The following is a 22884-nucleotide window of genomic DNA, read 5'->3' as shown; positions in this document are numbered from 1 at the left end:
ATTCCACTGTGCCTGCAGGCTGGCTGAGAGTCTCCTGCTCCGGCTGAGCTCAGCTGGGAGCTGGGGCTGCAGCTCTGGTCTTCGTCTGCTCGACTTTCTGTCACCTTCCTTGAGCCACCAGGCTGGCTGGGGATGATGCTTCTTATGATGAAAAGCGGGAGAACAGGAGGGGCAGCAGCAACCTGCAAGGCCTCTCACAGCCTGGCTTTTCTAGAACATCGTCGGTTCTACCCACATGCCATTGACCACAGCAAGTCATTCACGATGGGCCAATCGTCTGCCAGGCCTGCCTGCCTTTAGAGACGTGAGTGAGAAAGGAAGAAACCTCCATCTTACATAAACCGCTGTAGCTGGGGATCCTTTGTTACAGTGTACCTTAATATATGACTAGTCTATCCCCCACCAGAGCCTCCAGCATTGGAGAGAGCTAAAACCTGAGCCTGCGGTTCAGAGGCAGACAGCTGCATTCCATCCTCATGCCCAAGAGACAAGCTGGGGGCCAGACACGGGGCCAGGCCAAGAGGGTTGGAAACCAAGAAATGGGGAAGGATACAGTCAACTTGGCTTGACTGTCCTGGGTAACAGCTGGGTATGTGTGTGCCTGGGGAGGTGTACTAGTCCATTCTCATACTACTATAAAGAAATACCTGAAGCTGGGTAATTTATCAAGAGAAGAGGCAATTGGCTCACAGTGCTGCAGGCCTGTGTAGACTTCTGCTTCTGGGGAGGTCTCAGGAAACTGACAACCATGGAGGAAGGTGAAGGGGAAGCAGACACATCTTCACATGGCTGGAGAAGAATGAAAAGGCGGGCAGGGGTGGGTGCTAGACACTCTTAAACAAGCAGATCCCAGGAGAACTCTATCACAAGACAGCACCAGGGAGATGCTGCTAAGCCATTAGAAAATGTCCTATGATTTAATCACTTCCCACCAGGCACCTCCTCCAACACTGGGGATTGGAACTCAACGTGAGATTTGGGCAGGTTCGAAAATCCAAACTGTATCAGAAGAGGTCTTGCTGTGGGGGCGGTCAGCCAGGTTATGGGATCACCAGTGGAGAGAAGAGATGGGGAGGGAGCAGCATTAATCTATGCATGCAACAAATGTCTGTGGAGCGTCTACTGTGTGTCAAGAGCTGTGCTAAGGACTAGGGAGATAAAGGACACAGTCCCCACCACTAAGGAACCAGCAGGGCCACATGGGTAAGAGGACACTTTGCCTCCAAGAGGACAATCGCTAGTGAACACCTGCACACCTTGCAGAGAAGTGGTGGGTAGGGCTGTCCCCACCCACAGCTGAGTCCAAAGCATTCATGGGAGGAACTGATGTCTCAGCCTGGAGGTACACACAGGACACAACAGTTCTTTTGTTTGTAAGACTCCTAAGAGTAACCTGAAAGTTCATGAGGATATTCCCTGTACTTATGTTTGTCTTGAAAATATTATCTGAAGGATATTCTACAGGTTACAGGTTAAAACAGTGTCCATTCTTAAAGACATATTGGCCCCAGGAAGTGACTTCCTCCCCACATAGACTACACTGCATGTGGCATTGGGGTGGGGTGCTAAGAATGTGGACTTTCAAGCCAAGCTGTCTGGCTTCCAATCCTGGTGCGACCTCTTCCTGACTGTGCCACTTGATGCCAGTTCGTGTCTTTTGTTCTTTTGTGTCCCCATTTTCCCGTAGAGGTGAGTAGGGATTCCATGAGCAAATAGATGTGATGTACTTAGCACGATGTTGAGCACATATTAGAAGCCCCTGTTTTATGCCATTCAACCTCTAAGCCTTTGTCCAGGCTGTACCCCCCCAAAAACAAAGAGAACATGGAAGGAGACACAAGCAGCAGATGTTTGGAATCTGAAAAGCTGAGGGAGAAAGGCTAACTGACTTAGCAGATCCGAGAAAGTGGAATCCTTCGTCAGCAGTAGAGAAAGCCAAGAAGCAGCCCATTTATACGGATGACCTTCCCAAAGACTGGAACATTGGCAGCCACAGACAGATACTTCAGAAAGTGGGACAAAGACAGCATTTATAAAAGAGGAGGAGGGATCCACCTTCCCCACCTTTACAGAAGGCTGGAGGCTCATTCTCCAAAGAGGATGACATAGAAGGTTATAGGACTGGGGACACCAGGGAGAACACAAGGACAAATTCAGGGAAATTTGCATAATAAAGGTAGAGATGGCCGGGCGCGGTGGCTCAAGCCTGTAATCCCAGCACTTTGGGAGGCCGAGGCGGGTAGATCACGAGGTCAAGAGATCAAGACCATCCTGGTCAACATGGTGAAACCCCGTCTCTACTAAAAATACAAAAAATTAGCTGGGCATGGTGGCGCGTGCCTGTAATCCCAGCTACTCAGGAGGCTGAGGCAGGAGAATTGCCTGAACCCAGGAGGCAGAGGTTGCGGTGAGCCGAGATTGTGCCATTGCACTCCAGCCTGGGTAACAAGAGCGAAACTCCGTCTCAAAAAAAAAAAAGGTAGAGATCCCTGGATTTTATGCCTGCCTGGCTCCCAGTGCCCTGGCTATTAGCATTAATCTTTTCCAGGTAAGGGATAGGGAATCTGAGAGGCTGGAAACAAAACATCTGTAGGTACAGATATCAGTCTTCCCTTCTGTAAAATGGTCAGAGAACGCTGCTGGAGTAGGTCATGGAGTTGGTCGGGGTTTGGTGGGGAGACTCACCCTGCCTGTCCCCTTTTCCAGGGCAAGGAAAATTCTCAGCACATGGCTCCTCTGGGCTCCAGATACCTGCAATGCCTGAGCGATGGCTGCTGGCATCCTCTGTGAAACACCAAGGTGGCCCAGTGGGAAGAGCCAGGACAAGCCCCAAGTACTTTCCCGGCTGAAACAGAGCAGGGACCCCTCCAAAAGTCCTGCCCCATCCTAAGCATGGAAATAAAGGAAAATCTTGAGTTCCTTCAGGGAAAATTCCTAAAGTGCAGAAACTGCTTGAGATTATGCAGATTTGCTGTTTTAAACCACCGCATTTCAGGGTAATTTGTCAGATGCCGATAGGTAACTGTTCCAGGCTAGCCCTGAGAAGTAAATGAGCAACCTGATAAGCGAGAAGTAATAACAGTTTAAAACGATAGCCAAGAAAGTTAGAACCACAAAATATTTGGTTTCCCATGGAAACTACAGGTAATTTTTTTTTTCTTTTTGAGACAGAGTCTCTCAGTTACCCAGGCTGGAGTACAGTGTTATGATCTCAGCTCACTGCAACATCTGCCTCCCAGGTTCAAGCCATTCTCTAACCTCAGCTCCCCAAGTAGCTGGGACTACAGGCATGCACCACCATGCCCAGTTAATTTTTGTTTTAGTAGAGACAGGGTTTTGCCATGTTGCCCAAGCTGATCTCGAACTCCTGAGCTTAAGTGATGTGCCCACCCTGGCCTCCCAAAGTGCTGAGATAACAGGTGTGAGCCACTACATCTGGCCAAGATAACATCTTAATTGATGTCCCTGAGTTGTTTTTCAGAAACCCAGACCCCACTGATTGGAAACTGCTGTCTGATGGCACACAGACCTCAGATAAGGGGGAGCTGAGGACTGAACCCTGACTGCTGTTCTTTGTTCTAAATTTCCTCCTTAGGGACCTGGAGGAAGCCACACCAAAGCCCAGAGCTCAACATTTCTTTATGCTGACCCCAAGTTTTTAGACAAAATTTCTCCCCCTTAGCCAATTGCAAATAAGAAAATCTTCGAATCCACCTACGACCTGTGAATACCTGCTTTAGGATGTCCCACCTTTTCAGGTGAAACCGACGTATAGCCTCCATGTACTGATTTCTGTCTTTGCTGGTGACCGCTGCCTCCCCACCTTGAAAACCCTTACGGGTAAGCCACAGAAGAGTTAGGTCCTGCGCCTTAGCTGCCTGATTCTCCTTGCTTGGCATCCTGCGATGCCTCACCAATGCCTCACATTCTCTCTATGCCAATCCCCACGTCAGTATTTGGCTTTGCAGCACAGGGAAAGTGGACCCAAGTTAGGTTTGTAACACAGTTGACCCTGATAATTTCGGGGGCCAGGCAGGACATGTCTTTGCCTATATTTACCCATGAGATCACTACAACTTAATTTTGCAACTATAGGCAATGTATTAGTCAGGGTTCTTCAGAAAAACAGAACCAGGCCAGGCATGGTGGCTTCCACCTGTAATCCTAACACTTTGGGAAGCCAAGGCAGGAAAATAGCTTGAGGCCAGGAGTTCAAGACCAGCCTGGGCAACATGGCCAGTCTTTGTCTCTGCAAAATAATTCTTAAACATTAGTTGGGCATGATGGCACACACCTGTGGTCCCGGCTACTTAGGAGGCTTAGGCAGGAGAATTTCTTGAGCCCAGGAGTTTGAGGCCACTGTGAGCCATTATCACACCACTGCATTCCAGCTTGGACAGCAGCACAAGGCCCCTGTCTCAGGAAGAAGAAGGAGAAGAGAATCAATAGGATGTGTATATAAATTGGTCTATTTTAAGGAATTAGCTCATGTGATTAGAGAGGCTGTGTAGTCCAAAGTCTGCAGGGCGGGCTGGCAGGCTGGAGACCCAAGAACAGCCAAGGCTGTAGTTCAAGTTCAAAGGCTGTCAGCTGCTGGATTCCCTGTTGCTCAGGGGAGGTCAGTCTCTGGCGCTACTCAGGCCTTTAGCTGATTGAATGCCCCTCTGCACTCCCCAAAACCTGCACATTAGGGAGGGCAGTCTGCTTTATTCAAAGTCCACCCATTTAAATGTAAATCTCACCAAAAAATGCCCTCCCAGAAATATCCAGAATGTTTGGCCAACTATCTAAGCACCATGGCCCAGCCAAGTTGACACATAAAATTAACCATCACAGGCCCCGTGCCACCCCCAGGCTTCACAAAGAGGAAATCCCAGAGATTTTTTTTTTTTGACACAGTCTTGCTCTGTCACCCAGATTGGAATGTAGTGGCATGTTCTCAGCTTACTGCAGTCTTCGTCTCCCAGGTTCAAGCAATTCTCCCACCTCAGTCTCCTGAGTAGCTGAGATTACAGGCACCCACCACCACACCCACTTAATTTTTGTATTTTTAGTAGAGACGGGGTTTCATTATTTTGGCCAAACTTGTCTCAAACTCCCTACCTCAAGTGATCTGCCTGCCTTGGCCTCCCAAAATGCCAGAGATTCTTCGAGTGACAGTCTGGCAACACCTGTGTAAGAAGTCACTTTTCTGCCTCCCCACACTGCCCCAGGTGCTCCTCAGTCCTAGAGGTGGTATCTGCTTGTCTCCTGTCAATGGGTCTCCAGCTGCATTGCTGCTCTGTTTGTAAGCAAAGGCACCCTTTTTTAGTCTCATGCAGACTGCTGATCTAAACATGAATATGAAGTCGAGGGAAAGGGAGAAGGGGAGACCCTCTTACTGCTTAGGCCCCTTGAGGCCACCTTAATAGAGTTTGAAAGTCTCTTACATCAATGAATACATCAAATGCATTTGGCTGCAAGTAATAACCCAAGCCCTCTATTGAATTAGCTAAACTGTGAACTGCCAATCAAAATAAAATTCTAAGCTCACCAAATGACTGAATGGACCCCTCCTCTTGGCCAAGGGTATTCCAAAATAAACCTGAAAAACTAGTTTAGGTCATGAGGGGAAGTGGGGGTCAGACATACCTCATTACACTCTTCTCCTTTTGGAATTCAGAGGCAACTGACCAGCATTAACATTAAAACAGAGGTCTTAAGGCTGACAAAACAGAGTCCTGTAGCAACAAGATACCAAATTCCAGCCTGGCTCTAGTTTAGCATCACATGACAAATAGCCCCTGAAAAAATCAAAGTATTTTACCCCAAAATGTATTTCTTTGACATATTTTTAAATAGCTTTACAAAGCTGTCTCTTGTGGGGAAAATCTACATTCTTTAGAGAATCTCCTTCCCTTTCTAGGTCTCTTCCTGATCCAGGAGAGATTTAACTAAGAGTCTGACACATTTTAAAGTCTGGTAAGAGACATTTACCATCTATTTCTCTCTGAAGCCTGCTACCTGGGGGCTTCATCTACATGATAAAAACTTCTTCTCAGCTGGGCACAGTGGTTCAGCCTGTAATCACAGTACTCTGGGAGGCTGAGGTGGGCAGATCACGAGGTCAAGAGATTGAGACCATCCTGGCCAACATGGTGAAACCCCTTCTCTACTAAAAATACAAACATTAGCTGGGTGTGGTGGCACGTACCCATAGTCCCAGCTACTTGGGAGGCTGAGGCAGGAGAATCTCTTGAACCTGGGAGGTGGAGGTTGCAGTGAGCTGAGATCGTACCACCACACTCCAGCCTGGTGACAGAGTGAGACTCCATCTCAAAAAAAAAAAAAAAAACCTTTTTTTCACAACTGTTTATATCAACCCAGACACTCATTCTATTTATTCCAGGTCTTTAAATAATAACTTTTTCAACCAATTGCCAATCAGAAAAGCTTTGAATCCACCTGGAATCCAGCTGGAAGCCCATTGTCTCTGCCTACCCTGCTTCAAGTTGTCCTGCCTTTCTGAGCTGAACCCATGCACACCTTACATGCATTGATTGATGTCTGCCTGTAATTTGTGTCCCTCTAAAATGTGTAAAATCAAGCTGTTACCCAACCACCTTGGGCACATGTTGTCAGGACCTCTTAACTCTGTGTCTTGGGCCTTGGTCACTCATATTTGGCTCAGAATAAACCTCCTTAAACATTTGACAGATTTTGACTCTTTTCATCGGAGAACACATTTGCACCTTGCAACAGGAGGTCCAGAGGCAGGTGGTCCCAGGGTCAGTAAGCTCAGAGGACCAACAGCATCAGTAAGAACCCCGATTTTCCACATCCCTTCCCAGGGCTGTCTGTCCTCAGGGCACAGCTTTGGCCCCTCGAGATGCCCTTCAGACACGATGGAGAAAGGCAGGGAAAAGACCTGCAGATAAACAGGTAAAAATCACTGGCTTTGGTTGTTTTCCACACTTCATAGAAGCAGAAATGGCAGCACAGACAGTGTAAGTAGCATATTTAAGGTCACACAGCAGAGCCAGAGCACTCTCTTGAAGTCCCCTTTCCACAAAAGGGGAAATGTAGCATCCATCTTCTACCTGCCTTTCTCCAACCATAGACCCATCACTCAACCCCATGTCCCAGGAAGGACCAATGTCAGCAAGACAAACCTCTCAGAGATTTGGGAGGCACCGCCCCCTTCATGGTTTAATGCTGGATGTTTATGACAATGAGGTGAACCCAAATAAGGCCACAGCAGGAATTTGACTATGGACTCAGTGCCAAACCATATTAGGGAAATATAATTAATTTTATTAGATGTGATAATAACATTGAGGTTGTATAAGAAAATACCCACATGCTCCTGTCTTTTTTGAGATGCACACAGAAGTATTTATGAGTACAATGACATGAAGTTTGCAATTTGCTCTAAGATACTCTAGGGAAAACTGGGGGTTGGGTAGGGTAAAGCTGACATGGCGAAGTTTTGATGGTTGTTGAAGCTGGGTGCTGGGCTCAGGGCAGCTCACTGTTCTCTCTACTTTTGTATGTTTGAAAATCTTATAATAAAAATAAAACATAAATGTAAAATAAATTATAAATAAATAACAAAATGGTGTTCCTGGGAAGCTGCCTAAGGTCCTGTGGAGTTAGTCAGTGGAAACAGAGGGGGCTAAAAATAGCCAAGAGATTGATGTGGTTTCTCCGATGACATCTTTGGTAATTTATCATGGACACACATCTACTCAGCCTGTTCTCCAGATGTCCTGGATGGAGCTTGGTCTCCAGGAGGGAAAGGACTGCTCCCACTCTTATTTGAACAAGTTCTCTTTCAACTTCTGATCGTGGAATGGGAAGGACGTAGCTTTCCGACCCCCCTCTGTGGGGCTCAGTTTATCCGTAGGAGATTAAGTGTAGCAATGACTGCTAAGACTCCCGTTGGGTCCTTGCAAGAATCAGAGAAAATGCTGAGACTAAAAGCACTTTTTTAAAAAGCCGTGTTCAAAAATAAGCCATGCTCTGTGTATAAAATTTAGAAACAGAGATAATCAAAAGAAAGTAGAAATCACTCTCAATACTTCCCACCTGCCAATATAACTATTGTTGTTATTTTAGGTGTAACACCTAAAATAGGTTGCTGTTGTTGTTCACCGTGTGTGTGTGTGTGTGTGTGTGTGTGTTTGTATGTATGTGTTTAATTTACAAAAACAGGCTCAAATTGTGTAAAGTCTTTTTTTTTTTTGAGACAGAGTCTTTCTCTGTCACCCAGGCTACAATGCAATGGCGCGATCTCAGCTCACTGCAACCTCTGCCTCCCAGGTTCAAGCAATTCTCTGGCCTCATCTTCCTGAGTAGCTGGGATTACAGTCATGCACCACCACGCCCGGCTAATTTTTGTATTCTTATTTTTCTTTTAAAGGAAAAAAAGAGAGATAGAGAAAGAAAAAAAAGGAATGAAGGAGAGGAAGAAAGGAAGAGGAAGAGGGAGAGAGAACGGGAGTGTTGCTTTATTCTAAAAATGGGTATTGAAAACCTCTTTTATGCCAATAATTGTGGTTAATAATGGCTGATCAATATTTCATTTAAACCTGTGAGCAGATGTGATGTGATACTGATAAGAGTGTATATTCTGTGTATTTAAAGTGGAGAGTTCTATAAATGTTTATTAAGTTTACTTGTTCTGGATCTGAGTTCAAGTCCTGGATATCCTTATTAATTTTCTGTCTCATTGATCTGTCTAATACCGATGTTGAAGTCTCCCACTATTATTGTATGGGAGTCTAAGTCTCTTTATAGGTCTTATGTATCTGGGTGTTCCTGTACTGGGTGAGTATACATTTAGGATCATTAGCTCTTATTGTTGCATTGATCCTTTTACTATTATATCTTTGTTGCTTTAAAATCTATTTTATCAGAGGCAAGAATTGCAACTCCTGCTTATTTATTTATTTATTTATTTTTGCTCTCCATTTGGTTGGTAAATCTTTCTCCATCCCTTTGTTTTGAGTCTTTGTGTATCCTTGCATATGAAATGGGTCTGGATGCAGCATACCTTTGGGTTTTGGCTGTATCTTTTCATTGAGAGATTTAGTCGATTTAAATTTAGGATTACTGCCATTTGATGTTAGCTGGCTGTTTTGCCCATTAGTTGATGTAAATTCTTCATTATGTTGATGCTCTTTACTTTTTGGTATATTTTTGGAAAGGCTAATACTGGTTGTTCCTTTCTATGTGTAATGCTTCTTTCAAAAGCTCTTGTAAAGCAGGCCTGGTGGTAATGAAATCTCTGAGTACTTGCTCATTCATAAAAGATTTTATTTTTCCTTCAGTTGTGAAGCTTAGTTTGGCTGGATATGAAATTCTGGGTTGAAAGTTCTTTTCTTTAAGGATATTGAATATTGACCCCCACTCTCTTCTGGCTTGTAGGGTTTCTGCTGAGAGATCTGCTCTAAGTCTGATAGGCTTCCCTTTATGGGTAACCTGACCTTTCTCTCTGGCTGCCCTTAGTATTTTCTCCTTCATTTCAACCCTGGTGAATCTAATGATTATGTGCCTTGGGGTTGCTCTTCTTGAGGTATATCTTTGTGGTGTTCTCTGTATTACCTGGAGTTGAATATTGTCCTGCCTTGCTAGGTTGGGAAAGTTTTCCTGAATAGTATCCTGAAGAGTATTTTCCAGCTTGGATTCATTCTCTTTGTCATATTCAGGTACACCTATCAAACATAAATTAGATCTTTTCCCACAGTCCCATATTTCTTGGAGATTTTGCTCATTCCTTTTTATTGTTTTTTCTCTATTCTTGTCTTCTCGTTTTATTTCATTAAGTTCGTCTTCGATAATTTTTGTATTCTTAGTAGAGACTGAGTTTCACCATGTTGGCCAGGCTGGTCTGGAACTCGTGACCTCATGATCTGCCCACCTCAGCCTCCCACAGTGCTGGGATTACAGGCATGAGCCACCATGCCCGTCCCTAAATCTTATTTTTTACCGTAATACATCATGAACATTTTTTTATATTATTACACATTTTTCCACAATATTGTTTAATATTTTTGTCTTTGCTAAGTTTTCCATCATGTGACTATATAATAATTTACTTAACCCATCTCATTGTATCAGTTTCCTAGGGCTGCCATAACAAAATGCTGCAAATTGAATGGCTTACAACAGACAAAAAATGCATTTCTTGCAGTTCTGGAGGTCAGCAGTCCAAAATCAAGGATTGGTTCCTCCTTGGGGATCTGTTCCAAGCATGTCACTCTCCTAGCTCCTGGGGTTGCCAACCATCCTTGGCTCATGGCAGCATAATTCCTGTCTCTGCCTCTGTCATCCGATGACTGTCCTCTCTGTGTGTCTCTATGTTTCTTCTCCAGTTCTTTTTTGCAGGGGAGGGAGAGGGGAGATAGGGTCTCACCCTGTCACTCAGGCTGGGAGTGCAGTGGTGCCATCAGGGCTCACTGCAGGCAACCTCCAGGCTCAGCTTCCTGAGTAGCTGGGATCACAGGCACACACTACAATAGCTGGCTAATTTTTTCATCAAGATGGGGTTTTGCTGTATTGCCCAGGCTGCTCTGGAAGTCCTGGTCTCAAGCAATCCTCCTGTCTTGGCCTCCCAAAGTACTGGGATTTCAGGTACTTTGGGAAAGTGCCTGGCCTTCTTCAATTCTTTTTTTTTTTTTTTTTGAGACTGAGTATTGCACTGTCCACTGGGCTGGAGTATAGTGATCAATCTCAGCTCACTGCAAACTCAGTCTCCCTGGTTCAAATTATTTTCCTGCCTCAGCCTCCTGAGTAGCTGGGATTACAGGCACCCGCCACCTTGCCCAGCTAATTTTTGTATTTTTAGTAGAGACAGGGTTTCACCATGTTGGCCAGGATAGACTCGATCTCTCGACCTAGTGATCTGCTCACCTTGGTCTCCCAAAGTGCTAGGATGACAGGTGTGAGCCACTGTGCCAGGCCAGCCTTCTTCAATTCTTATAAGGACACCAGTCATGTTGGATTAAGGTTCTACACTACTCTAGCATGACCTCATCTGAAGTAATTACATCTGCAGTGACTCTAATTCCAAATAAGTTCACATTCTGAAGCTTGAGGGTTAGAACTTCAACATATCTTTTTTGAGGACACAAATAAACCCCAAACTTCTATTTTCAGGCTTTTGGGGTGTTTTTTTTTTTTTTTTTGGTTGTTTGACATTTTTGCTACTAATAAATTATGTCACAATTTTTTTTTAACACAACTATGACTGCTTTCTTGAAATAAGTTCCTAGAAGTAAAATTTCTAGATACAGGCCAGATCATTGGCCAGAATTTGGCCAGGAAAAGGAAAATCAGAGGTATTTGCAAACAGAGAGGATTTAACATACAGAATTGACTATGCAGGTGTAGAGAAGATGCAACGTAAGCCGGGCATGTCGGCTCACACCTGTAATCCCAGAACTCTGGGAGGCCACAGCAGGCAAATTGCTTGAGTCCAGGAGTTTGAGAACAGCCTGAGCAACATGGCAAAACACCGTCTCTACTAAAAATATACACACAAAAAAAATTAGCTGGGCGTGGTGGCGCCCTCATAGAGGGCTACTCAGGAGGCTGAGGTGAGAGGATTACCTGAGCCTGGGAGGCTGGGGCTGCAGTGAGCCGAGATCATGCCACTACACTCCAGCCTGGGTGACAGAGTGAGACTCTGTCTCAAGAAAAGAAAAAAAAAAAGGAGAGAGACACAAAATAGAAAGCAAAGGATGAAGAGGTAACCCAGAGATCAATAATTGCAAGAAGCAGCTGCCATTCCCGGGTTTGGGGGAAAAAAGGAAAACAGACATGGTAGGTCCAGAACTTAGGCACGTGAAGGAGGAGGCTGCCTAAGGCTCGCGCTCAGACCTCCAGGGCATGACACTGCACGACCTGTGCTTGCAGCTCTCAGAGAGCACCTGCAGCAGCACTCAGACGTCTGAGAGGAGGGCACTGAGCTTTGAGGGAGCACCACGGGCCTGGTGCTTGGGGTGCAGGTGGTGTGGCTGCTGCTGGAGGGATGCAGACCTCAGTCAGAAATCAAAAGAGAGTTCCTTCTCCCCTCCTCTCACCATTCAGTTTCCACCATGGCCTCCCATTAGCCAACTAGAAGCCATCTAGAAAATGAAGTTCCAGCCCCTGTGTTTCAGAATCTATAGAAAGGAAAATGACAGTTTCCCGGGAGCTGGGGTAAGGGAGAAAGGGAGTGCTCTAATGACCTAGAGTTTCAGGTCTGCAAGATGAGAAGGTTCTGGAGAGCTGTTGCACCGCAGCGTGAATGTTCTTAACACTACTGAACTGCAGGCTTGAAAATCAAAAAGGCGGGAAATTTAATGGTATGTTTTTTAAAAATCACAGTTTTTAAAAAATAATAAAAAAGTAATTGAAAAGAAAAACACGACAGTTTTTTTGTGGTGATGGGACTATTTCATGTCTTGGTTATGGGGGTTTTCCAGCTGTATGTATTCATCAAATTTAACCTGCCACTAAGACAGGAGAGTTTTGCTCTATGTACATTATACTCAATAAAAGTGAATTTTTAAAAAGCAGAACCAGAAATGATCTGGTACAGGAATGGTCCACTCGAGCAATAATGTGTATTTCTTGAGTACTTTATATGTGCCAGACACCATTCTAGGCATCAGTAGAACTAAGGCAACTTTCATAGAGTTTGCATTTTTGTGAGAATGTAATAAAATGCAATGATCATACAGACTAATGAAATAAAAGAGATATTGCAGAAATAGACACACAGACACATATCTATATCTCTATATCCATCTATCCATCCATATCAGTTTAATGGAGGATAGAGATGGCATCACAAATCATAGATGAATAATTGATTATTCCATTACTTCTTTTTTTTTTGAGACGAAGTTTTGCTCTTCTCGTTGCCCAGGCTGGGGTGCAATGGCGTGATCTCAGCTCATCGCAACCTCTGCCTCTGGGTTCGAGTTATTCTCCTGCCTTAGCTTCTAGAGTCGCTGGGATTACAAGCATGAGCCACTATGTCCAGCTAATTGTTTGTATTTTTAGTAGGACAGGGTTTCTCCATGTTGGTCAGGCTGATCTGGAACTCCTGACCTCAGGTAATCAGCCCACATTGGCCCCCCAAATTGCTGGGATTACAGGCATGAGCCACTGTGTCCAGCCTATTCCATTATTTCTAACTTTACATTTTATCCCCAAATAAATTCCACGTAAAGAGTACGATGTAAAAAACCTTTGTGTTAAAAATGTAAAAACCATGAAGAATAAAGAACATATAAATATTTACATAATCTTGGCCTGGGAAAGAGCTTTCTAAGTATAAAACCAAAAGCAAATGCATAGAAGAAAAAAATTAATCAATTTAACCACATATAAATTAAGCCGCCTGACATCAGAAACACGATAAATAAAAGAAAATGCCAAATCACTAAGAGAAAACATTATTTGCAGCATGTGTTGTAGAACAAAGATTAATATCCTTAATGCATAAAGTAGTGTTATAAATTGGTCAGAAAAGGCAAATCGTGTAATAAAAATGGTCAAGGGACATACAATCTGACATTTTAATTATTTTAATTTTGTATTTCAACAATTCACAAAACAAGTAGTAAATATAACGGCCAAAAACATAAGAACTATATCCAGCATCACTAAAAATCAAAGAAATGCAAAGCAAGACAAAGTATAATTTTTCCTATTAAACTGAGAACAAAGTTTGAAATCAATCTTCAGTGTTGTTGAGATTTAGGAACTGGGCATTTCCCTGCCCTGCTGGTGTCGGTGTAAGTTGACAGAACTTTCTGGAAGACAATGGAAGAATGCATATCAAAAGCCTTCAGGACAGTAGTTCAGTTGTTACCTCTCAACTTCATATCTCCTGCCCCCACCTTTTCGGTTCTATAACACAGGGGGCTGGAACTTCATTTTCTAGATGGCTTCTAGTTGGCTAAGGGGAGGCCATGGTGGAAACTGAATGGCGAGAGGAGGGGAGAAGGAACTCTCTTTTGATTTCTGACTGAGGTCTGCATCCCTCCAGCAGCAGCCACACCACCTGCACCCCAAGCACCAGGCCCGTGGTGCTCCCTCAAAGCTCAGTGCCCTCCTCTCAGACGTCTGAGTGCTGCTGCAGGTGCTCTCTGAGAGCTGCAAGCACAGGTCGTGCAGTGTCATGCCCTGGAGGTCTGAGCGCGAGCCTTAGGCAGCCTCCTCCTTCACGTGCCTAAGTTCTGGACCTACCATGTCTGTTTTCCATTTTTCCCCCAAACCCGGGAATGGCAGCTGCTTCTTGCAATTATTGATCTCTGGGTTACCTCTTCATCCTTTGCTTTCTATTTTGTGTCTCTCTCCTTTTTTTCTATAAATTTGGCTACTTTAGATCCTTCATGTAAATGAGATCATTCACGATTTATCTTTTGTGACTGTCTAATTTTGTTCGGCATCATGTCCTCATGCATGTTGTCACATGTGACAGAATTCCATTCCTTTTATGGCTGAATAATATCTATCTCACTGTGTCTATCAAGTTCTTTTGTAGCTGACTCCTACCCTACCCCTAAGTCCTGATATTTTTTCTGTCTCTATAGTTTTACTTTTTCCAGAATGTTACATGAAAGGAATCCTACAGTATGTTTATGGTATATAGGCTTTTGAGTCTGGCTTGTTTTACTCAATATATCGCATTTGAGGTTCATCCATGGTGTTGTGAGTACCACTCCTTCATACTTTTTAATTATTGAGTGATATCTCATTGTATGGCTATATAACAGTTTGTTAATTCATTTCTCAGCTGAAAATAAATTTGAGTTCTCAATTTTAATTACTGCAGCTTCATAATGCTTTTTTTTTTCTCTTTTTGAGATCGAATCTTGCTCTGTCATCCAGGCTGGAGTACAGGTGCACAACTGTGGCTCACTCCAACCTCTGACAGCCGGGGTTCAAGCAATTCTCCCACCTCAGTCCCCCAAGTAACTGGGATTACAGGCACGCGCCATCATACCTGGCTAATTTTTATATTTTTAGTAGAGATGGGGTTCCATCAAGTTGGCCCGGGTGGTCTTGAACTCCTGACCTCAAATGATCCACCCTCCTCAACCTCCCAAAGTGCTGGGATTACAGGCGTGAACCGCCACACCCAGCCCATAAGGCATTTTTACAATGAAACCACCTAATAAGCTGTCAAATGTATACCAGTTGTAGCCATCACTAGAGGAGAGTATCCCTAGAATATGGAGGAGATAAGCTTTCCTTCTAAAAATAGGAGGAACCAACTTCTAACAGATTTAGGAGCTTGAGTGATGTGGAAGACTCGTGAAAAACAGCCAGGTCCTGCCAATAAAACCAGATGCAGCAGACTCACAGCAGCGTGGTGGGGCAGGGCACAGGGCGTTTAGGGTGTAGGCTCTGGAGATGAGAAGCTCTGGGTATTGTTCTTCCCTCTAAGTTTCCTTCCTGAGTGACTGGGGCAAACTATTGACCTGCTGGAAGACTTGGCTTCCACCTGTAAAATGGGGAACATGAGTGTATGCAATAGTCTGAATGTTTGTGTCCCTCAGAAACACCTATGTTGAAATCCTCACCCCCAAGGTGACAGCATTAGGAGGTGAGACCTTTGGGAGGTGATTAAGTCATAGAGGTGAAGCCCTCATGAATGTTTTTTGTGCCTTTATGAAAGGGACCCTGGAGAGCTGCCCTGCCCCTGCTGCCGTGTGAGGACACCATGAGAAGGAACTGTCTATGAACCCAAAAGTGGGACCCTCACCCGACATCAGATCTGCTGGCACCTTGATCTTCGACTTCTCAGCCTTCAGAACCGTGAGAAACAAACTTTTATTGTTTGTGAGCCACCCAATTTAAGGTATTTTGTTAGAGGAGCTTGAATGGGCTAAGACACAGCATGTTCCTCATGTGAAGTAGTTAGTACAGTTGCTAGGTCAAAGTAACTGTCTGATAATTGATCCTTTTTTTTTTTTGAGATGGAGTTTCGCTCTTGTTACCCAGGCTGGAGTGCAATGGCGCAATCTCGGCTCACCGCAACCTCCGCCCCCTGGGTTCAGGCAATTCTCCTGCCTCAGCCTCCTGAGTAGCTGGGATTACAGGCATGTGCCACCGTGCCCAGCTAATTTTTTGTATTTTTAGTAGAGACGGGGTTTCACCATGTTGGCCAGGATGGTCTCGATCTCTTGACCTCGTGATCCACCCGCCTCGGCCTCCCAAAGTGCTGGGATTACAGGCATGAGCCATCGTGCCCGGCCTTGGTACTTTTTTATTAACTATCGTCTCGGCAAAGGTGGACTGGGTCTTGAAAAAGAAATTCACATAGGAACAAGTCCAGCCGTATTTCTTCTGAAGAAAGTGTGCAAATGATGCAGGTAATTGCAGAGGTTTTGAAACATGACTTCAAATTCTTTGACATCCCTCCCTTAAGGAGATGGGCCTGATATGGTTTGGCTGTGTCTGCACCCAAAATCTCATCTTGAATTGTAATCCAAATCATAATTCCCACATGTTGCCTGGGGGTGGGGGGTTGGGGGGAATCTTGTGGGAGGTGATTAGATCATGGGGGAAGTTTCCCCATGCTGTTTAATGATAGTGAGTGAGCTCTCAAGAGATCTGATGGCTTTCTAAGGAGCTTTTCCCCCTTCACTCTCTCGCTCTGCACTTCTCTCTCCTGTCACCATGTGAAGAAGGACATGTTTGCTTCCCCTTCTGCCACGACTGTAAGTTTCCTGAGGCCTCCCTAGCCATGCAGAACTATGAGTCAATTAAACCTCTTTTCTTCACAAATTACCCAGTCTCAGGTATTTCTTCACAGCAGCATGAGAGCAGACTAATTCAGGGCCCACGTTCTCTCATTCTCTCACCTGGAATCTGGGTGGGCTTGCATTGGCTTTCATTCCATCCAGTAGGGCAGAAGTGACACCATGTGACTTTGCAGGCTGGCTCAGAGAAGACCACGTGTCTTTCGCTACGTTTGCTCCGGGACCCCCTGAGCCATCATTAATTGCCTAAATACCCTGAAGGCTGAAGCCACAGTGCTGGTGAGACCATGTGGTGATACCACATGGAGGCCCTGATACCCACAGAAAGACAGGGAGATCTGAATAGGTGTCCCAGCCCAGGCACCATATGGATGAGTGAAGAAGCTTCCAGATGATTCCAGATCACAGCCATTTGAGTCACCTCTACCCTTTGGGTCTTCCTGGATGAGGCCCAGACATCATGGAGACAAACCTTATCTTCTGTGCCATACCCAAATTCCTGATCCACAGAATTTGTGCATGCAACAATGATGGGTATGTTGTGTCACTAAGTTTTGGGTTATTTTGATATATAGCAGTTGATAACCAGGACAAAGTTCTAGAAGGAATCTATAGAAGAAGAAAAAAAGGAAGCCAAAGTAAGATTTATTGATGTTCCTCCAGCAGCTGGTAAAAGCCTCCCACCCACCCACTAGAGGGCCCTCATGCATGGGGATTGGGAGAATTCACCAGGCATTTTTGCAGCCTTAAGAGAAATCATTCCCAGGAATGCATAACTTTGCTTCCTCTGCTTTTGTGCCTACTGAAAACCAAGGGATGACTTAACCATGATGGCCAGGAATATTCTAGGTCCTGGAGAAAGTAGATCAGTTCCATAAACCAATAACCCCACTTTCCAGTTTGGACATCAGTCTCTTGGGACTTTGATACCTGTGAATTAGGCCCAAGCTTCTGGACCACCTTAGCAGTACAGTGGAAGGATCATGGGCTGAATGTCAGCTCAGGGTCTAAATCCCGGTCCTGCTGCTTAATATCTGTGTGATCTTGGGCAAGATGTTTGGCCTCTGTTTCAGTTTCCTTGTCTCTAAAGCAGAGTCAAGAATGTCTTCTTCATACAATCGTTATGGAGGCGAAATGAGATGCCATCTGGAAAAGGCTAGCACGGTGTGTGACTCATCATAAACTCACTGCTGATGTGATCCTTCATTTCTCTGCCCACCTCCGGCAAAGCTGCAGAGTAGTTTCTGGACCACAGTGACAACCCCTCCCAAGTCTTCCCAACACTCTTTCCCCTGCTCCAGGCATTAACCCTCAGAAAGCCTGGCTATGGGAGCCTTGTGTGTTCCTCTAGGATCCTCCGCCTCTGGCCACAGTAATCCTGGCACGCACAGAGGTTGTTGGCATGGCTGGCACCAGACTGACTTCCTCTATGGACCTGCTCCTGCCCCTACAGGTTCTGACTTGGAAGTTTGAGAGGGAATCAACCAGGAGCTGACTAGGGATGCATCACTGGGATGACAGCATGCAGTCCCTGAAGGCAAATAGCCCTGCCCCATCAATTTGCAGGAGTGGAGAGAAGATAGGAGTTTGGGAAATTACGACCCCATCAGGATGCCATAATATCCTGCAGCTCACGAAAGTGATTAACAGCCCTTCGGCTCTCATTTTAAAGATGAAACAGGAGGAAGAATGACTCCACTGGATTGCAGCCCAAGCTGCTGGTGGCCCTGAATGCCAGAAAATGTGATGGACTGAGTGCCCAAGACACAGAAAGAAAACACGAACCTCTACATTTCACTGGAGGAAGCCAGAGTCACATTAAAGGAGGCCTGTGGTCCCTTTGTCTCCCAGCCTCAGGGTGGATCCCTGTGCTCCCTTGCAGGGTCCAAGTCCAGGCTCTGGATCAGTTTCAGGATAGCAGGGAACAAACCTGTTCTGTTCAACACATATCAGGCACTCGGGAAATATGAATGAATCCTTGTTCTGACTTTCTGGCTATGCAATTTTGGGTAAGTCACCTTAGATAAGTCAAAAGGCCTGCCTGAGCCTTAGTTTCCCCATCTGTTAAATGGGACTAGGGATATCTACCACCCTACAGTTATTGCAAAGATGAAATGACATCGTATGAGGAAAGAACAGAAGCTGGGGTATATTGTAAGGTGCCCGAGTAAGGAGGAGGGCAGGTTGGAGACTCAGGTCATAAGCCCAAAGCCTGAGGAGCAGGACAAGAAACAGAAGTCCAGGCAGGGCAGCGGGCTGGCTGCATGGCACAGAGTCCTGAGGTGTTTGGAGCAAAGATGGCTCTACTCTGGCTCACCATTTTCACTCTCTGCACCCCCTCTCTTGTCTGCATCCCATCTGCCTCAGACGGACCGTGCAGAAGGCTGTGAGTGTGCTTAGTGCATTCTTCATCTCAGTGGCACAGGAAAGGTATTCAAGAAGGAAATCCCTTTGTCAGTAATGGTTCTGAAGGTGTCACGGAGGAAGGGGCATTTGTACAGGCCTGTGATCACTTTCATGACAGGGCATGGCTGGTGGGACAGGAAGTCAGGCACGTGTCCAGGCACACCTTACCTGGAGGCTCCAAAAGACCCGGCTGAGGATGCCACAATCACCAGAGCAACGAGAAGTTTCGGCAGCCTTCTGGGCAGAAGAGTGATCCCTGGAAATAATTCCTTAGCTTTGTTAAATAATCCTCATTTCAATTCCTTCACAAAAGGGGATCAGCAGTTCCACGCTAGTCCCTGGAGCAGAAAGGAGAAAAATAGGAGGGACAGGACCGGAAGAACTCCACCCCCGAGTCACAAACCCCAGCTCTCCTCTAAGGGCACCAGGCCCCCCAGGAGAGTCACTTCACTGCTTCCAGCCTCGGCCTCCTCGTCCGTTTCCTGAGATGGCTGTGAAAAGATCCAATGTGGCAACACTGAGAGTGCCCTGCACAGTTCCCCGTGGCAGCAAAAGTAAGCAAGTCTGCGTCTGCGTGAAAACAGAGTTGTGGGCAACCTGGTGGGATAAGTTATTTTAAAAGAAGGAAGAAAGGGGCCGGCAGGGCCTGGAAGATCAGGCTGCTGGATAGGGGTGTCACCAACGGGCTCTGGGAAGTTTTCTGGGAGTGATTTCTCCTAAAAGTCACTGACCATGGGCAGGAGATCATATTATTCTTTTCCTTAGAATTCTTCTCCTGTCCTTTCCTAAATTCTCCCCAAAGTCCCAAGGGAGCTGTTGGCTGAAAGACAGTAGAGGAGGGCTTCTTCTTTCAGCTGTGGATGAACTGATGGTTGACTTGGACTTTTCCTGGGCAAAAGCTGTCCAATTACAGATCCCATCTGGGCAGGGGGTTCCTGAAGATGCCCCTCCTCTCACGGCCAACATGACATCAGGAGCATAAAGTCATTCTGTTTCCTCAGAGACAACAAACAGAGAGATGGGTGTGAGGTCCAAGCCCCAGCATCACGATCTGGGATTTGTGTCAAAATGAAATCCAGGGTCTAGAAAGCTCACGCTGCAGCCTGGCAGTCCCTGGCCTTGGCAGCTGTCCAGTATGCCAGAGCCACTGGCACTGACTGGCTTTCTGCTGATATAGGCTGGGTCTTTGCAGAACAAGGAGCGGGGATGAGCTCAGCATCCACCTGTCAAACCTCAACTCAGGAGTTATTAAGCCAGCCAGTCCTGCAGGAGCCAGGCAAGATCTGCTTAAAAAAATCAATGAGAAAAAAAAAAAGGAACTTATCACTCACAGCTTTTCCCTGAAACCTCCTGCGACAGCTCCCCACTGCTGTTTCCTCCACCTCCAGGCTGGCTCCTGCCCACCCTCATTGTGCTGCCAGATGGGTCTTTCCAAACTACAACTCTGGTCAAGTCATTCCTCAGTTCAAAAAGTCTGCTGTGGCTCCCTAGTACCTAAAGAAGTACCTACATACCCTGCCCCCCATTCATTCCAGGCCTCACTCCCTCAAGACCAATCTCAAATGCTGCCTCCTCCAGGAAGTCTCTCCTGGTTTCCTTGGAGCCATTTGGGACCACTCCCTTTCCCAACCCCTATCAGTCTTCACTTGTTCTAGAGCCCAACCCAAGGCCTAGGGTGTGTCCTGCTCTGAGGGCCACCTGGAGCAGGACACAGAGCCAAAGTAGACACAAGGAAAAGGAAGTCCCTCTCCATGAAGAGCTGATGGCTTCCCCAGGAACCTGCCCACCCCTCACACACACACAGATACACACACTGACATCTGGGAAATAAAGGATACAGTCACAGTGACAATGGCCTCACCAAACCCAAGAGGCCAGGGACACCAAATACCAGGCAGCTGGTGTCTGTGCTTGGGGATGGCTGGGGTGACAGGAGGGATGATTAACCAGGTGCTAGGGATATCCCAGGCTGACAAATCTCAATCAAAGATTTTTTTTCTTTTTTTTTTCTTTTGAGATGGAGTCTCCCTTTATCCGCCAGGCTGGAGTGCAGTGGCGCAATCACTGCACCCTCCACCTCCCGGGTTTAAGCTCTTCTCCTGCTTCAGTCTCCCAAGTAGCTGGGATTGGTGCACGCCACCGTGCCTGGCTAATTTTTTGTATTTTTAGTAGAGACAGGGTTTCACCATGTTAGCCAGGCTGGTCTCGAACTCCTGACCTCAGATGATTCGCCACTTCAGCCTCCCAAAGTGCTGAGATTATAGGCATGAGCCACCACACCTGGCCAAAACTACAGAATATTAAAACTAAAGGATGTCTTGGACCATACAATCAAATCATATTCACACAAAGAAAGGGAGGCTCAGAAAGGGGCATCCGGCATAGATTTCCAGTTCGAGGGCGAAGGAGTCTCCATTCAGCATTTGGTCGTTTGTTCTTTCAACCATTCTACCACTTTACTAAGCCCCTGTTAGATTCTGGTGCTCATGCCAGACTCTGGGCACATAGAGTTGAAGAAGAAACAGTCCTGGCATCCACAGGGCTGAGAGTGCATGAGGGTGACAGTGTCAGGCTGGAGGTCAGTCTGCAATAGGTGGAAGCGGAGGAGGGAGTGCTGCTGGCGGTGGCTACATAGGGGGACAAGAAGTGATCCTGGAAGGCTTCCCAGAGGAGGTGATGTCTGGGCCGTGTGTAAGAAATGTGTAGGAGTTTCTGCAGGGTCAAAGTAAGATTGACAGTGGAATCAATGCATATGGACTTGACCCTATTCTGCATTGCAGGATATTTATATCTCAAAGCTGCCTGAAGAAAGGGTAGTTGGAAGAAAGGGTCCCTGTCACCCTGGCCAGGTCCATCCCTGTAGAGCCACAAGCCTGAGGCCATATAAAGCATCGTGTTGACTGTGTGATTAGAAAGGCCCATTGTGACTTGGAGAAAGCCTGTCTTACCAGTCAGAGTGAGACCGACTGGGAACCCTGGGGAAGATCTTGCATTAACTAATCAGCTTCACACTGTAAGGCTTGACTGCACGTGGAAATGACTTTAGGTTTCACTGAGTCATTCTACAGATAAGGAAACTCAAGCCCAAACAGGGAGAGCCCCTTGCCCAAGGCTACACAGCAGGTCAATGGCAGAGTTGGAACTAAAAGCAGGGTTCTCAACTCCCAGGCCAGCATATGGGGGGGGGGGTGGGGGGGGGAATACTGTCATTTAAGAAAATGGTCAAGTTTATTCTCTACAAAAGTCCCAAGGGAATTAATGTCTTCATAAAACAGAGAAACAAACAAGAAGGAGCAAGAACTTGATTTGAAAATCTATAATCAGGAATGGATATAGATGTTAAGGGTGAGTCAAGACAATTTGTGAAGCTTCAATTTGTAAACCTCTGCATGAGTTTCAGTAGATTCCCCTTTCTCCAGGAAGCCTTCTCTGATGCCCCTCCAGCTGGATTGGTGTCTCCAATTGATACTCTGGTACCTCCTATCGTGTGTCCTCCTCTATAATTAAATTTGATAGACTGTACTATAATTGTCTGTCTCAAGGGACAATTTCCACAAGACTGTAATAAGCTCCTTGAAGGAAGGAATAGTGTCTCATTTATTGCTATGCTCCCATTTACCCAGCATATAGCAGATGCTCGATAAACATTTGTTTAGTTAATGTCTGGGCACTTTAAAAAAGTGATGTTTCTTCCTAAAGACCAGGACAAAGAAAAACAGAGCCTGTACTCTTC

General features: G+C 45.7%; 1 long non-coding RNA gene across 1 annotated transcript; it reads left to right on the top strand.

Moving 5' to 3' along the window:
* LOC128928868 (uncharacterized) lies at window positions 1–21119 on the top strand. The gene is made up of 4 exons (XR_013521742.1): window positions 1–304; window positions 8402–8504; window positions 15659–15798; window positions 16671–21119. It is a non-coding gene; the product is annotated as an uncharacterized LOC128928868 (long non-coding RNA).
* Window positions 21120–22884: the final 1765 nt, after the last annotated feature.

Source organism: Callithrix jacchus, chromosome 8, assembly GCF_049354715.1.
Source record: "Callithrix jacchus isolate 240 chromosome 8, calJac240_pri, whole genome shotgun sequence".
Lineage (NCBI taxonomy): Eukaryota > Metazoa > Chordata > Mammalia > Primates > Cebidae > Callithrix > Callithrix jacchus.
The sequence above is the reverse complement of the archived record's forward strand: the minus strand, read 5'-3'. Positions and strand labels throughout refer to the sequence as shown.